Source organism: Mytilus trossulus, chromosome 5, assembly GCF_036588685.1.
Source record: "Mytilus trossulus isolate FHL-02 chromosome 5, PNRI_Mtr1.1.1.hap1, whole genome shotgun sequence".
NCBI classification, from domain to species: Eukaryota; Metazoa; Mollusca; class Bivalvia; order Mytilida; family Mytilidae; genus Mytilus; species Mytilus trossulus.
In genome coordinates, this window is record NC_086377.1 from 26,022,947 (window position 1) to 26,039,613 (window position 16,667).

The window sequence follows — 16,667 nt, forward strand, 5'->3', positions numbered from 1 at the left end:
AGGCACTGAAATAACACTATGAAACAATTTAAACGGGAAAACTAACGGCCGTATGTACAAAAAAGTAACGAAAACAAAAGTTTGGTTCAAAAATGTTTTTTATATTCCTAAAGTGAACCATTTAAAAACAAAATCAGCTGAACATTTTAATAAGCAATAAATTCCTAGTCAAAGTCGAACAGCAAATATGAGTTCGGCGTTATGACGTCGATGTGAGACGTCAAAGAAAAAAAAATCAACTTACAAGACGTCGTAAAATTTGGACTTTAACATACCATACTTAAGATGAACCGTTAACATTAAAGCATTGTATGAATTGTATGCACCGAATAATTTCCCAATAAGGATGTATCGTGTTATCAATTTAGTTGAAAATATAATATGCATTTCCGGACAAGAATATTATACTTATGTTGTACTGTTATACCACTATCCCAGGTTAGGGGAGGGTCTGGATCCCGATATAATATTTAACCCCGCCACATTATTTATGTATCATGTGTATGTGCCTGTTCCAAGTCAGGAGCCTGTAATTCAGTGGATGCCGTTTGTTTATGTGTTACATATTTGTTTTCGTTCATTTTTTTTACTTAAATAAGGCCGTTAGTTTTCTCGTTTGAATTGTTTTACATTGTCTTATCGGGGCCTTTTATAGCTGGCTATGCGGTATGGGCTTTGCTCATTGTTGAAGGCCGTACGGTGACCTATTTGTTAATGTGTGTGTCATTTTGGTGTTTTGTGGATAGTTGTCTCATTGGCAATCATACCATATTTTCTTTTTTATATTAAACTAAACTGAATTTTTGAACGTGCTAATTTATACTGTAAGAGTCCGCAATATTTCATTTCACTTTACCCAAATACAATATCAAAAATTCACAAACTTTGCTTTCAATTCATATTCAAGTCTTTGGTTTTCCTGTTAGAAATCTTACCAACACACTTGAGTTGAGCCACTGATTTTGACGACAACAAACACTGATCAATAGATGTTTGACAAGTAGCAATTAAAGGAAAGTATAAAAATAAATGAGAACTCTGTAATATAGTGTTAACTTTAGCAGGTGCACTCCATATTCAGGTTGTGCTTAAATGTTGGTAATTGGTATGTTTAGATTTTTATTTCAAAAGCTGCAAATATCTTTTTTCACAAAATTTCGTTCTGAGCGGATCCTCCTAGTCAAATTTTAAATTCCTCTCACTATATTATGTGCATAAATTGCATCTGAGATATTAAGCTAAACAAATGGGCACATGATGGGTCTTTATGAAATAAACGGTGAATTCTCCATTGATTTATTCATGATATTATAAAACTATGCATTATTTCATCAGACTAATAGGACTTTTCAATTTGGTGAGATTCCAGAGTTTTGACGTGATCGACGGTGTTGAAATTTCATACATGGCTTAAGTTTAGATTATATCAAGCTGATTTAATATACTAATTAGATCATGAGTACAATGATTTGCACAATTTAAAGTTATATGTGCTATTGGACTCTGTTATAATTGATTGTAAGTGACAAGAGGAAATTTACAGTATGGTTTTACAATGCTGGTTCCAGATCTTATGACAAGCTCATATACATACTAGAATATAAAAAAACAAAAACAAAAAAAACAACACAAGAATGCATGAATTGGAAAATGTCTAACTCTATTTTAATGAAGCATCAATAACTTTCTACAAAGTATTTGATGTTTTAGACTTTCAATAACTAATAGCGAGCAATATATTGATCCGATTTAGAGAAAAGAGTTGTACATATCTTTACACTATGAGCACATGGGAAAACCAACAAAGAAACAGGGCCTAAAAGATACCAGTGCCAAGTTTAAAAATGTTTATATATTAGTTACATGACGACCGACATATAACCAAATGTGACGGTTCTAAAGAAGAAGAGCACATGCGATATACACTAGATGTTTAACCGATGAGTCCTATAGTTAAAATACTAAGAAACAGTATTCACAAAACTGCTGACAGTTGTAAGTATAATTATTCATTATCAGTCTGCATTTTTTCTGCTTGATAGGTCAAACGTTTCTCTTAAAAAATCATTTTCTTTTTATCTCTTATAATTCAATGGATCTGTAGCCCCGATCTTGTGAAAAAAACGGTAGGAATCATAATTTGTTCTTTTTGATTGAATTGATTTAAAATAACATGAGGGAGTTTATGGACAAAAGTGTCAAATGCTTGCTGTTAATAAGTCAAGCATCTTTAGACAGTTACCATGTTACACTAGAACGAACATTTGCTATATCAATTTCGAATGAGACAGGACGAAATTGTATTATCCCTGTTTTGTTAGAGGACGTTCCTCTTCCTCCTGTATTACGTCACATGACATACATCGATTGGAGACCACATGTTCAGGGAGATGTTGTAGCTAAAATTCGCGACGCGTATTGCCAGTCAGGTGATCTATCAATACTGTATTTATACAATTATACTTTATTTGATACGCACTCATATCTTCGAGACTTTAAAATTATAATAAAACATGTAGAAAGATGTGTAGGGAAATTGTAATTTTACCATAGTACACAATTCAACTAAATTTGTTAAGGTAGTCATCACAAACGTCTTTCGAACTTATAAATCATATTGAAACTATCATATTATATGGTTCTCCACACGCGCTTTGTATCTAACCAGACTAATCAGTCACTTTCGGATTAAAACATGTATTGCATTGAAAAAAGATGATTTACAAAAGAAATGCCAGATACGGATATTGCTTTCTTTGCCTGGTTTTACAAAAACTTCGAATACTATTACATGTAATAAACAGCAATTTTACACCAACGTACAATCTTAATCTCTATGACCGTCAAAGTGTAGAGGAACTCGACCAGTTCACTATTCTAAAAGCATAACTAAAGGCTAGACATGTTGATACAAATGAATTTGTGAATGAATACAAATAGTTGTTTGTGAGAAATGACAAATACGCCTTCGAATACCTCCGAAGATTAAATATATTATATATGACATACATGAATGATAGTAATGAAATTGAGAATGGAAATAATGACAACCCGACCATAGAGCAGAAAACAGCCGAAAGCCACTGATGGGTCTTCAATGCAGAGTGAAACTCCCGCACTCAGAGGCGTCTTTCAGCTGGCCCCCACACAAATATGTATACTAGTTAAGTGATAATGTTCGTTATAATGATATAAATGAAAACCAGAACAAACATAAACTGTAAGAAATTGTTATTTCTAGATGAATAATTTTGACATTCCTCCTTTTTGCTCTTGTACGACAACATTCATAAAAACAATTGTCCATATGTATTATAACAATTGAATCATATTCCCGTTCTTTTGAGAAGGTTGTTCTGAAGTAGTTGCAAGTTTATATCATTTTTTATTTCATATTTATTCAATATAAAAAATGTCAAATGTTATATTTCAATAACATGTATACTTATTTAAAATTATTAAAGATTGTTTTTTTCAGCTTATCAGATTGGACTGTCATCAAATTTAAATCAATTTATAGGTAAGCATATAATGTAGAACACATATTTAACATGTTATCTGATTTAATACGTTTTTGTAGTTTTATTTGTTCAATAGGTCAATACGTCAAATTAAAGGTGCATCATTTAGATCTATCAAACAAATTACACATCGAATTGATGAATACAAAGGAAACAACGCGGACAGTTACAACGCTGTAAGTTAATGATGTATATTATATATAACCCAACAATTTACTGATATTGAATTATGAACAATCTTATATTCCATGTTCAATTGTTGATTACCGTCGCAATATTGGAAATTACCTGTAAAAATATGCTGATGAAACACATCTGCTGATATTATTTAAAGGGGCACTAGCTGTCAAATTCATGGTCACCGACTTTTTTTTATAGTCATATTTCATATTTGATTTATAACAATATAAAACATTTATCCAAACTATCAAAAGTCTAAAATAAACAGTTTACAGAGCATGGCGTAGACCATACATAGGTTCATTTCGTGTGTATTTTAGTCCAGACGCCATCTAATTAACAATCAATTTGACCTCAGATGACCATATAAGCGATGTTACGATAAATAAAAATATGAATAGATTCAACCAACACGTGCAATTGGATGTTTTAGGTCTGTTTGGGTTTATTTTAAAGATTATAAATATATGTTTCTCATTGTTTTTAACCGTATAAGAATGATTTTATATGGATCGAATCAGTAATCAGATGATTTAACGTAGTTTCCCTTTCTTTGTTGACATTCTTTTTTTTAAATAATCAGCACACGTGCAATGCATTCGTTGTCAATCTCTAGCAAGGGGTTAAATTGAAGTTCACATGAATACGGATTTAATGAGGTCGACTAATTCACTTGCAAGTGAATGAGTATTTAACAATGTTCCTTCGCTTAATTTGACAAAATTGAACCATTTTGGCTGCTAAAAGCGAATTTTTATTTCACTATTTCACTTTTATTACCGATTGAATAAAAAAAATCTTACTTTATTTTTGTATAAATCTAATAGCTAGTGCCCCATTAACATTGCCAGATTTGAACTTAGTTACAGTCTAGATTGCAAAACGATATGTTATCGGTGTTTGTAAATCATTTAAACTTTGATCATGGCCTCGACTATGTGTTTATTTAAAAAGCAGATTTAAATGGTTACATTTTGTGTCATTTGGTCACTCTGGTGGAAAGTTGTTTCATTAATATTTATAACATATCTTCTACTTTTTGTAACAAAGCAAGTTACAGGTTAATCAAACAGTTATTACGATTATGCTATACCTTCATTAAAGAAAATGTATGACTTTAAATAGATTTGAAAATTTGGGAATATTGATTGTAAGTAACAGAATGTTACATCTGTGTCTGAAACAAGTATGTAATATTCTTACGACAAATTTTTCTGAACACTTAAATGGTGTTTTTTATGAACATAATACGAATATTATAGCAGATGCAAAGCTATGTTGCGCTGAATTAAATAGGTGAGGAATTTTTAAATTAATGTTTTTTATAAGGCATGAATGGTATTATTAGGGATATTATAATAAAAACGTAGATCTCTATACATGTACATCTACATCACTTTTTCAATACTATAATTTAAGGTGACGACAATGGAAAGCCTATTGGTTATATAAAGGGTTATCACGGTTCCTCTAATTGTTGTGGCTGCCGGTTAAAATTTGAGACCAGCAATCTTAACTATGAGGATATCGACCAAGAAACTAGAGGACATGCAAGTCTTTTTATAATTATATTTAAGATAATATGGGAGAAAATCAAATATTTATAGAATATTGTGATATTTTGTCAAAATAAGGTAATATAAAAATCACGAATAGTTGAGAGGGTGATATAACAGGTTGTTAACCGAGACGAAACCAAGGTTGGCAGTGTTGTATTAAGAGGTACATATCTGCTCTTTCATCTTCTTATATCTGTATTATCCAGTTCAGTATACTGAATGTCCTATCATTATCGTATTTTTCTTTTACATTTTTTAATTGAAAGAATTTGACTATAACGTAGCAGTTATTAAAAAACAAAACGTAAAGCAAGATGTTTTTTCAATTGCATTTCTTTAGAAGACTAAACAATCTAAGTTTGCATACGCAATAATTATATCATATTTTACAGTAATGCAATTCTGCTAACTTTTTCGAAGAGATATAAGTATCAATCTGAAAAAAAATATTTCTATTTCAGATTGAACAAATGTGTTCCGATACAACAACAGCTCTCAATTCATATTCCGGTATGAAATGTTATGGTTTATTTACAATGCGCCGAATGTGTATAGGAATGCTAATTGCTTCTGTGGTGTTTGGTGTTCTGGTTGTGGGTGTATATGGAATATATGTTTTGGCAAACAAGGAAGTTTTTAATGGAATGATTATATGGATTCCAATCATGGTCGGAATGCTTGCAGTTCCATTTTTTTACCTCGTGTTTGTTGGAACAGTTGGGAAAAGGGTGAGACAATATTTAACTATGTTTTTTAAATTTTATCAAGGGTATGCACAACCTTAGAGAATGGGCAAAAACGTAGTGTTTTGAGCGTGCGTTTTTCAGAAACAATTCAATTGTGTTTTGTACACCTCCCTAAGTATACATAATCAACATGATGAGAAGAAAGCAGAATCAATGTTGGGAACAAATAACAAGAGGTTGCCAGACCCTTCGTGCGTAGTTTGTTGGAGTCTTATTTCGCTCCATTTTTTGTAGGTAAAATTATGACGACCATGTTAAATGTTTACAGTCTTTTCGTTTATCTTACATATTATGAAATAAAAACCAAAACTTAAATAAATATTGTAATAATGGTGGTAGTGTATATTTAAAATGAAATGGTTCCTACTGTCAAATATGTAGAATATTTTTTGGTTATTTTTTTTTTACATAACAGCTGAATACCTGGTGGTTATTGTAGAACACTTTTTTCGTATTATTTTCATACCGGAATATGAATTTGTATTATTTAAAAAAAAATAATTTCATTTTCCTGTTTCTCTGATCTAGATAACTGTTTTGGTGCTACCGAGGTTCAAGGTTTATATTTAATATACAAATTATCAGAAAAAAGTGTACTACAATAACCACCACGAATGTATATATAATTTGTATTAATAGGAGTCTTTAACATAGAAAACAATGGGGTTATAAATGATACTCCTATTCTACCAGTTGAGAATAGACGTTCTACTGGTCCGAACTGTAAATGTAAAATGAATTTGTTTTCCAATACGTTAGTGTTCCTCTTAATTTTGTGAGTGTTATTTAAGTGAATGTTGACTTGTCCATTGAAAATCATACCATTGAATTTTATATTTATTTTGAGATTTTGAAATCATTATTTAATGTATTGAAACTTATATTCAAATTATAAAGTTGCATCGGTTTCTGTTACCGTGATTGTGTTTCTATTAATAGCAGTTCTCTGTAACCACCAACCGAGTTGCGGCACGCATAGTCTCAGATTTTCTTGAATCTTGGTCTGTTGGTAGCTATCGATAAACTAACAAGAAAAATGTTGACAATTTTTTTTTATGCCCCCGTTGCCATGGTTACGGGTCCCCTTGGATTTTGCCTCAAAAATGCATATTTTGAGAATAAAAAATGAACTATTTTAAGCAGTTATCATGCATACATTTCAATTTTTATGAATATTTTAATTATAATTCATTAAAATATAACACTTTATGAGTAAGATAAAAGATAAAAATTATTTCTGACAAAAGGGGAAGAAGGGGGCAGCACTGGTTCAAATAGTGGAATTTTCCCTGAATTCAAAAATACAAATTTTTAATTCATTCTTCTATTTAGACTCTCAAATTTCTTTAAAGAACAGGTATTGTGTTTTTAAATAATTCACATACGTGAGTTTACTCGTGTAAATTTCAATTAATCGCCAGCAACTTTGTTTCCTGTTCTTGCTTGAATTACAAATGCTGTTTTTTCCAAAGTATTTCATCAATTTTACGAAAAAATACCAGTTGAATCAATATATCATTTACTAGGGGGCTCCTGTTTTACATTTATGTTCTTAGTCTTGAATCTTCAACGCATGTAGAAAAGTAATGGTACAAAACATTATTTTTATTGAAACTTATATGGATAAATGAACAACTTATTAGTTAAAATTACCAACAAGAGTCAATCATTTTCTCAAATATTCGAAAATTTTATTTTACTCCATATAGGCGGTTTGCCTTTTAATGAATACTAGTACTTAAGGAAAAAAATTCAAATAACAGCATTTTTTCTTGTTTCCTTATCCCAATTATGTACTCTTTTTTTAGTTACTCTTGTAGCTATAAATGTTTAGCTTATTCTATATTAATGTATTTAGGTTAATACTTACATAAACGATAGTAACCCCAAATTGACCTTAAAGGGTATTTACAAGGTAGATTCATGGTATAGCGCCATCTTGGATTGTACAATCACATTACCAATTGGTATTGTTATTTGCCTAAATCGGCAAAGGATAAGGTACTTATGAAAAGGGGCGTTTTGGCCACTCTCAAAAGAAGTCTTAATTCAAACCATTGCTAGCCTTAGTATAGACACTTTAAAAACAAAATTTGGTTCCGGTAAAAAAAAAGGTTGCCTAGCAACCATTTTTACTACATAATATAATTAGCACATACGAATTGATGTATCTGTACAAATAACCATATTTTCCATATAAGATGGTTGGTTTGAGAATAACCTGAAGTTACAAATGAATATTTACTTCAATTTGAGTTCACAAATTTCTAATCAACTACTTAGCTACCAAAATATTCCTGAGCAACGGTTAATAAAAGGTGATTTTTGTCCTTTGAAGTATGAATCTAGCAACATAAATTTCATAAAAAACAATTGTCCTTATTTTTTTATTGAAAATTTCTTTTCAAATGAGCCATTTAAGGGTAGATAACTCTTTCAGTAAAAAAAAATATACTGGACTAATAGGGAATTAGTTTTTATTAATATTACTTGCAGCGAGAAAACTAGTTCAGTGACACCATTGTTTCTTATTATTTCTTAAAACATATGATGAAACCTATCTTCCCACAATTATTCAAAATTCTATTTCAAAGAATTTTTTTATTCACACAAGTGTGTTTTTTCAAGAACAATCTAACCAAATTTAGGCAATTTTCAATGACCCGTAGCTTGTAAAATAGCACGGTGACCCAACTGTTTTATTATATTTTTTAAAAAACATAGTAAAATCTTTATTTTAGCAAATAATAAGAAAATTCTGTCTCCACACAAGCTTTCTACTCTCTTATAAATAGCGTTAGAGTGTACTTTTTAAGCAAATTTAAAATATCTATATTTTTGGACCAAAAGGGGTCCTGTTTGGCCTAGTCAAAATACTAACTGTCAATACTGAGACTCTGTTAAAATAAGTATTTTTTAATATTCTTTTTTAATCTTCCACTGTTGATATACAAAAATAGCAATGGATAGATGCAGGGTAGTTGTATTAGTTACGGAAGAGCATTTTATCTTTTGTGATGGGGAAGATGGAAGTTTAACGACATGAATGTGATAATGTCTTGATCTGAAGATAAATAATATTGCCCAAAACATGCTAAAAACAAATTTTTGTACATTTAGATGCACATTTTGAAACTATTTAAAATACAAAAACAGTGTGTACGCAATGAAAAAAAAATCTACGAAAAATATGAAATAATCAAGCATTATAAGTTATAACGATTGAAAATGAATATATTGTATATCAAAACTTCTTTGCTTGAAAGGCCAACTCCAACCAAAATAAACAGGTCGATCCAGTTATATTCCTTTTCTCTTCTTCTTATAGATATAAATAATTTGTTTTTAAATAACATTTGGTTGTCTTCTGGAGAGTTGTCTCATCAGACGACATCTTTTAAATTTTAGTTCCCAGTAAAACATAGTCCTATTATTTCAACTAAAATCAATATTTTTCGAAAAATTATTACGAAGTAACCGTATGTGCGATTTTCATAATATAGATACCAAAAGATGTAGAAATGTCTGAAGTTTTATTGTTAATTTGATAATAATATTACTGATGCTCATTTTAATTATCTGACGAGATAAACACAAAGAAAAATATTTCCTGAAAAGTTTGCTATTATTCTAACCAAATTAAAATCGTTAAAAATTTGCATTAATGTTTAACTCATCAGATGATGAAAACGAAACTCAAGAAAATTATGACTAAATAAACAATAAAACTTCAGACATTTTTACATCTTTTGGTATCTAATTTATAAAAATCGCTCATACGGTTACTTGGTAATATATTTTTGAAAAATATTGATTTCAGTTGAATTGATGGGACTTTTTTTTAGTGAGAACTCACTTTTGTCCCATGACTGTATGTGTAATCAGTCTCATGAAATAAAATTTGCTATATTATTTACTTTTACGGATTAGACATGTGTTTTTATTATTATTTTTTCAAATTTTTGTCCAAATGAAATCTAAAATAAACTGTTGCTGTTCAGTTTTTCTAAATAATTAATTGGTTGCTATGCATTTTTTCAATATAAAGCGATGGTTGCTATTCATTTTCCTAATATAAATATGTGGTTGCTAGGCAGTTTTACACTTTAAATAAATGATTGCTTACAACTTATGTGATGACACCCTCTAGACCTTTGAAGTTAGGTCTATGTTGTAGTTTATATAGTCCTGAATGAAATCATGTGTGGTTGCTAAGTACATTTTTTTTTATCAAATAAGGGTGGTTGCTAAGCACTTTTGACATGACCTTGGCTCTTTATTTTTCATATGTTGATAAGAAGTGGCTTAAAACATCCTGATAATTTTCTCCATGTTAAGTAGCCTCTTTCTATTATATTTCCTTTCAAAATTCAATTAATATACACAAGGTCAAAGGTCAAGGTCATCAATGACCTTTGAACTTTGGAAAAATTCATGATAATTTAATTGCCAATAGTTTGCACATCATAGTCATTCAAAAATAATTACTTTTTGTGGATTATTTTAATAAAATGGCTACATTTTAGAGGTAAAATGGCAAAAATGACACATTTTTGTTTCCATAGCAACCATCCTAGAACCTAATTTCCCAAACATTTTGCTAATTTTTTTTTATTAGAAACATCGATACTTTTCATTCATAACCACAGGTTAAATGGAGGTGGATGCAAAAATGTCTATTTTGTTCATACTAAATGTGTAAAATTTGTCTCCGGAACTATATTGAAAAATGACCTCTGCTTCTGCAGTTGTGACAATAATCAGCCAAAATATTTTTTATATATGACATTGCTATTTTGTTTGTTAAGTTTCTAAAAAATATTTACAAATATCATTAGATAAAAACTAGTTTTGATTACGAATGACCTGAAAATAGTTGTTTTTTTCAATGCTAAATTCCGCAAAATTTGCCGGAAATCTAATTCACTTGGTTGCCATGGCAACCATGACCTGGCGACATTTAGGTGGGCATTTTTCTTACTTTTTTACATGATCACATGTTTTGGCTTAGTTTCATGAAAATCGGTGACTATGCGTGCCGGACCCCCTATATAAAATGGTTGGTGGTAACAGAGAATTGCTCTTTAAAATTGAATAAGTAGTTACGTATTTGTCTTTTCAATTTGAAATATATTTTTAGTATTGTCCTAGTATTATTATTGTTTTTCAGCTCGCAAGAAAGTATATTGAAACGACATTGTGGAATATACTTATGACTCATTACAAGAAATCGAAATGTTTGATATTCTATGACAATTTACCACTTGGAATATTTCAAGTATCCTTTTTTTAAATCGTCGGCTTTCTTGTGTTGTCTACGGAAGCCGATAAGGGCCATTCAAAAAAAATATTTTATGTCGTAATTACGACATAGCATGTCGTAATTTCGACATAACATGTCGTTATTACGACATCGCTATGTCGTTATTACGACATCGCTATGTCGTTATTTCGACATAACATGTCGTTATAACGACATAGCTATGTCGTAATTTCGACACATCATGTCGTAATAACGACATCACTATGTCGTTTTAAGGTTCATCATAACAAATGGACAAATTATCCGTAGTTTCACCTCAAAAACAACTCTGTGTACAGACTTACCTGTGCTGTTTGGAAAGTTTTAATGCCTAGCATCCACTAGATATATAAAAGTTAAATGCATTTTGTGTTTAAGAAATATAAAATCTTTCTTGGTTTTTGATGGGCATTTTTTTTCCTTTCTGCAGAGGGTGCAAAAATAAACAAACACCTGAATTACTTTGATACTGTCCACTCACTGACTCAGATAAACTCTTTAACTCACCTGTAGTTGTGAAGATACCTGGTGTCCATGTCAATTAAGGACAGTGAAAACAATACAAACCGGTTTTTTACGTGAGGGAGCATCTCATAGTTGTACCACAACTTAGTCATTTTTCACACCTTTTGCATGAAGGAAAAAAAATACCCATCAAAATCTAAAAGAGATTTTATCTTTCTGAAACACAAAATGCATTTAACTTTATTATATCTAGTGGATGCTAGGCATTAAAACTTTTCCAACTTTACAGGTAAGTCTGTACTCAGAGTAATTTTTGGCATGTAAATACAGCCATATTTGTCCGTTTGTTATGATGAACCTTAACGACATAGCTGTGTCGTAATAACGACATTGCTATATATAAAAGAATATGTATTATGATTGGCAAGAGACTAAAAATGACACAGAAATTAACTACTATAGGTCATCATAATGCCCCGAATAATTAGAAAAGCTAAGCCCCGCATAATCAGCTATAAGAGAGGGAGGAAAGATACCAGAGGGAGAGTCCCCGAAATGCTGTGTTGCAGACAGTGTTATTATTTAATTATTAGCTCCCTTGGTAAAACTCAAAATTTCATATTGAATGTATTTTATTGTTAAATAATTTACATGAAGCTTAATAGGTATATATTTATTAATTGCATAGCTTTTTGCAATTTGAATTCATTGGTTAAAGATTTCTATTTTTATTGTAAAGTTTGATATTTGCATCTTCGCAAAATCTTTGGTCACCTTCTTCGGATACCTTCAGTACCTTGAGAAACTTATATATTTTAAAGATCCCAATTGAAGTTAATAATTATTGTCGTCCGTGCAAGGATGACACGCAAATTCGTGAAGCGTTCCATATTTTTTACATATTTTTTAGAATAAAGATAAAAAAAAAGGGGGCTGTATACCCAGTCAAGGTCGATATAAACTTACAATTGATGATGGAGTTAAGTAGATAAAATTGTGTATGATTAAAGCAAAAGTTAAGTACACGAAGAGAAAACAATGCCAAAATTCTTGTCTTATTAACTACATAATTGGGTCTTATAGGAATAAAATGCTTCCATACAATACAAAACGAAGCCAATTAATTCAAACGTCTGAAAACGTCTAAAATCCTAAAGACGCTAATTTCCGACGTTACATGTGCTAAAGTTTCAATTAAATGTTCATGATATAAAATAAAACAAATCGTGTTATGAAATTTGGAAAAAGAGGTTGATTGCTGCCGAAAAAAAAGAACAGTGCATGTTGCTAAAGACTCCGCCCGGTAACATAGGTTCGACACAGGTTAAATGTTGCAATTTTTATTTATCGTATATTGCTTTTAACGAGTTATTTAAAAGATGTAAAATGCGAATTGAAATTTATGTTACGGAAGTACCCCGAAATAGATCATTCAAAGTAGTCACTTCAGTAACTTAAAGGTGCAATCACCAATATTAAAAGACTTAATACCAGTTCACGGAATGTTTTATTTCGCGATTTGTCCTGCTATTCATGTTATAATTGTCGTGATGAAAGTAATTCCTGTACTAGCGAAGCCGGAACTTTTCGCCAATATAAACTTGTGCATAAAATGGAGGTAATTGAAAGACGAATCCCAAACAGCGACGAAACCCGTTTCATCGCATTAATAAAAACCCGGGATTATATTTGCCGTTTTCGTGGACGATCCAGGAGTAGATTACTATATTTTAAAATGTATATATCTGAAGATGACTTGGGAAATAATTATAAAGCTAAGGTTTAAGTAATTGAAGGGGTGTATTTCGACAACATATCTGCGAGGGAAAATACAATTCTATTCAAATTTAACCGAGAGTAAAAATGTTAGATTTACTTGTATTGGGGTTGAATTAAGATATAGAAAATTTACAATGACAGATGATATCACAGTGGATGATATGCACCTTGGAAGTTAAACATCCAATGATAAAAAATTATGGAAAACCGTATACATGTACTTCCGTCCCATCTTTCCTTCCTACATTACTTGCGACAGTACTGCATTTTTAGTTGAAATAACTTAAAGGGTAAACATTATTAAATCCTCGATTTCCACAACTCGAAGTAATTTTTGATAAAATGACATCACAAATTGAACTAAACCAGAATCAACCAACAATGTATAAAAAAAGAACAAAACCAGAATCAACCAACAATGTATAAAACCGAATAAAACTTGCAAAAATTAATTGAAGTCAAAAACCCTCTTCGACACCGCTTTTTAAGTGTAACGTGTTGTAGGAACATCGTGCCCAACGTTTGAAAGTAGAAACAGAACAATCAATACTTCAATTCACCCTTATTACAAAAAGCCATGTAGTTTGCGTTTATTTACAGGGAGATGGGATGCTGGACTTGCAAATTCAATCCCTTATATCAATCCACAGATTATTCTTCCAACTGATAGAAGTTAAATACATCCTTGTCTCAATTTACATCCCTTTTAATAACAATTTTATAGATTGAACTTTAGACTAATGCATCTTATACTTATCTATACTATTAAACGAGAAGACCTCATTTTGGGTGTCGCTTCTCTTCTTTCAACAATTAATTGATCAACACGCCTCTGTGTCCTATAGGTACAGTGCATAGTGCAATTTGTCATCCATTCGTATGATTATTCAGATTGAGTTATTTTTGGAGAAAAACGAGAAAAAAAGGCATCCGGATATTGTCCCGTCATTGGACGAAATTTTAAGTCAGATTATACTTCCGGTTTGCGTTTTTCTGTATACTTTGAACATACATATACAAAGAATAAGGTGTATTTTTAGAATTCTATCTGCTACCATTTTCAAGTTAACTATTCACGGCAGTCACATAGTTTATTAAATAGAGAGGGTCTGTATACTATAGCAATGACCACTATGGATCGATTAGTAAACTTAGAATTGAAAGTCAATACACTATATTGATATAGTAATGAATGTTCATAATATACAAATAACCGCTAAAATATTCATGTGAACTTTTGATACCTTTTTCTGAAATTCTCCAGTCATTAAATCTTTTAAAAAATTCATTGATTACAAAAAAAAGAAGATGTGGTATGATTGCCATGTTGAGACAACTCTCCACAAGAGACCACTTTGACACAGATATCAACAATTATAGGTAACCATACGACCTTCAACAACGAGCAAAACCCATACCGCATACTCAGCTTTAAAAGGCCCCGAACTGACAATGTAAAACAATTCAAACCATACCGCATACTCAGCTTTTAAAGGCCCCGAACTGACAATGTAAAACAATTCAAACCAGAAAACTAGCAGCCTTATTTATGTACAAAAAAAGTGAAAGAAAAACAAATATGATCAAAAATGTAACACATAAACAAACAACAACCACTGAATTACAGGCTCATTACTTGAATGTCCATAACATACTAAATGTATGTTCATATTGAAATTGATAGAAAACCAAAAAAAATGGGAATATTGGAGATAAAGGAGGAGGGATAAAAAAAAAAGGATTTTTCCTGTCCCTTATAACCTATGACTTATGATACTTTTGCTGAATTTTTTCAGTCATTCAATATTTTACAAAATTCTTCCAACAACATACTTTAAACTTTGCTCTGAATGCCCGCGATTTCGCGGGTGTGTTTTAGTACTATTTAATTAACTTCATCAACAAATGAAAGTTTAGAACGTCCTTGACTGGCTCTACGGCCTTTGCACGGGCGGCTACCTAACTTAGGATGGAATCTATAAAATATATAAGTTTCTCACTGAATGTATCCAAAGAAAGTAACCAAAGATTTTTCGACGATGCAAATATTAAACTTTACAATATAGAAATCTTTAACAATGAATTCAAATAGCAAAAGCTATGCGATTAACAAATATAAACTTATTAAGCGTTATGTAAATTATTAAAAAATAAAATACATTAAATATAAAATTTTGGGTTTTACCAAGAGAGCTAATAATTAAATAATAACACTGTCTGCCACAGAGCATTTCTGGGACTCTCCCTCTGGTATCTTTCCTCCCTCTTTTATAGCTGACTATGCGGGGGCTTTTCTAATTATTGGGGGCATTATAATGACCTATAGTTGTTAATTTCTGTGTCATTTAGTCTCTTGCCAATCATAATACATATTCTTTTATAGATAGCGATGTCATTATAACGACATAGCTATGTCGTTAAAACGACATAGTGATGTCGTTATTACGACATAGCAATGTCGTTATAATGACATGTTATGTCGAAATTACGACATAGCGGTGTCGTAATAACGACATGCTATGTCGTAATTACGACATAATTTTTTTTTTTGAATGGCCCTTATCGGCTTCCGTAGTTGTCCGTGTCGAATGTGTATACACTTATGTCTTCCACAGTCAGGGCTAAATGTTATACCAAGCATATATCATTCATAATGATACTTACATATTCCAGACATATTTTTGTGGACCTAGGCTCCGTGTTGAAGACCGTACCTTGACCTTTAATGGTTTGCTTTTATAAATTGTTTTTTGGATGGAGAGTTGTCTCATTGGCACTCAAATCACATCTTCTTATATATAAATATATCTCGTCTTATGTCACAACATTACCATGAGCTCCATTAATTGTTGAGGCATCAATATGGAACGCCGTAGCTGCCTTATGTGTACTTGTTTTTAGATACGCTTATACTTTTCAATATATGCACATAGTTTTTCTATATATGCACATACTTTTTCTCTATATGCACATAGTTTACTTTATATGCACATAGTTTTTCTATATATGCACATAGTTTTTCTATATATGCACATAGTTTTACTATATATGCACATACTTTTTCTCTATACGCACATACTTGTTCTCTATATGCACATAGTTTACTTTATATGCA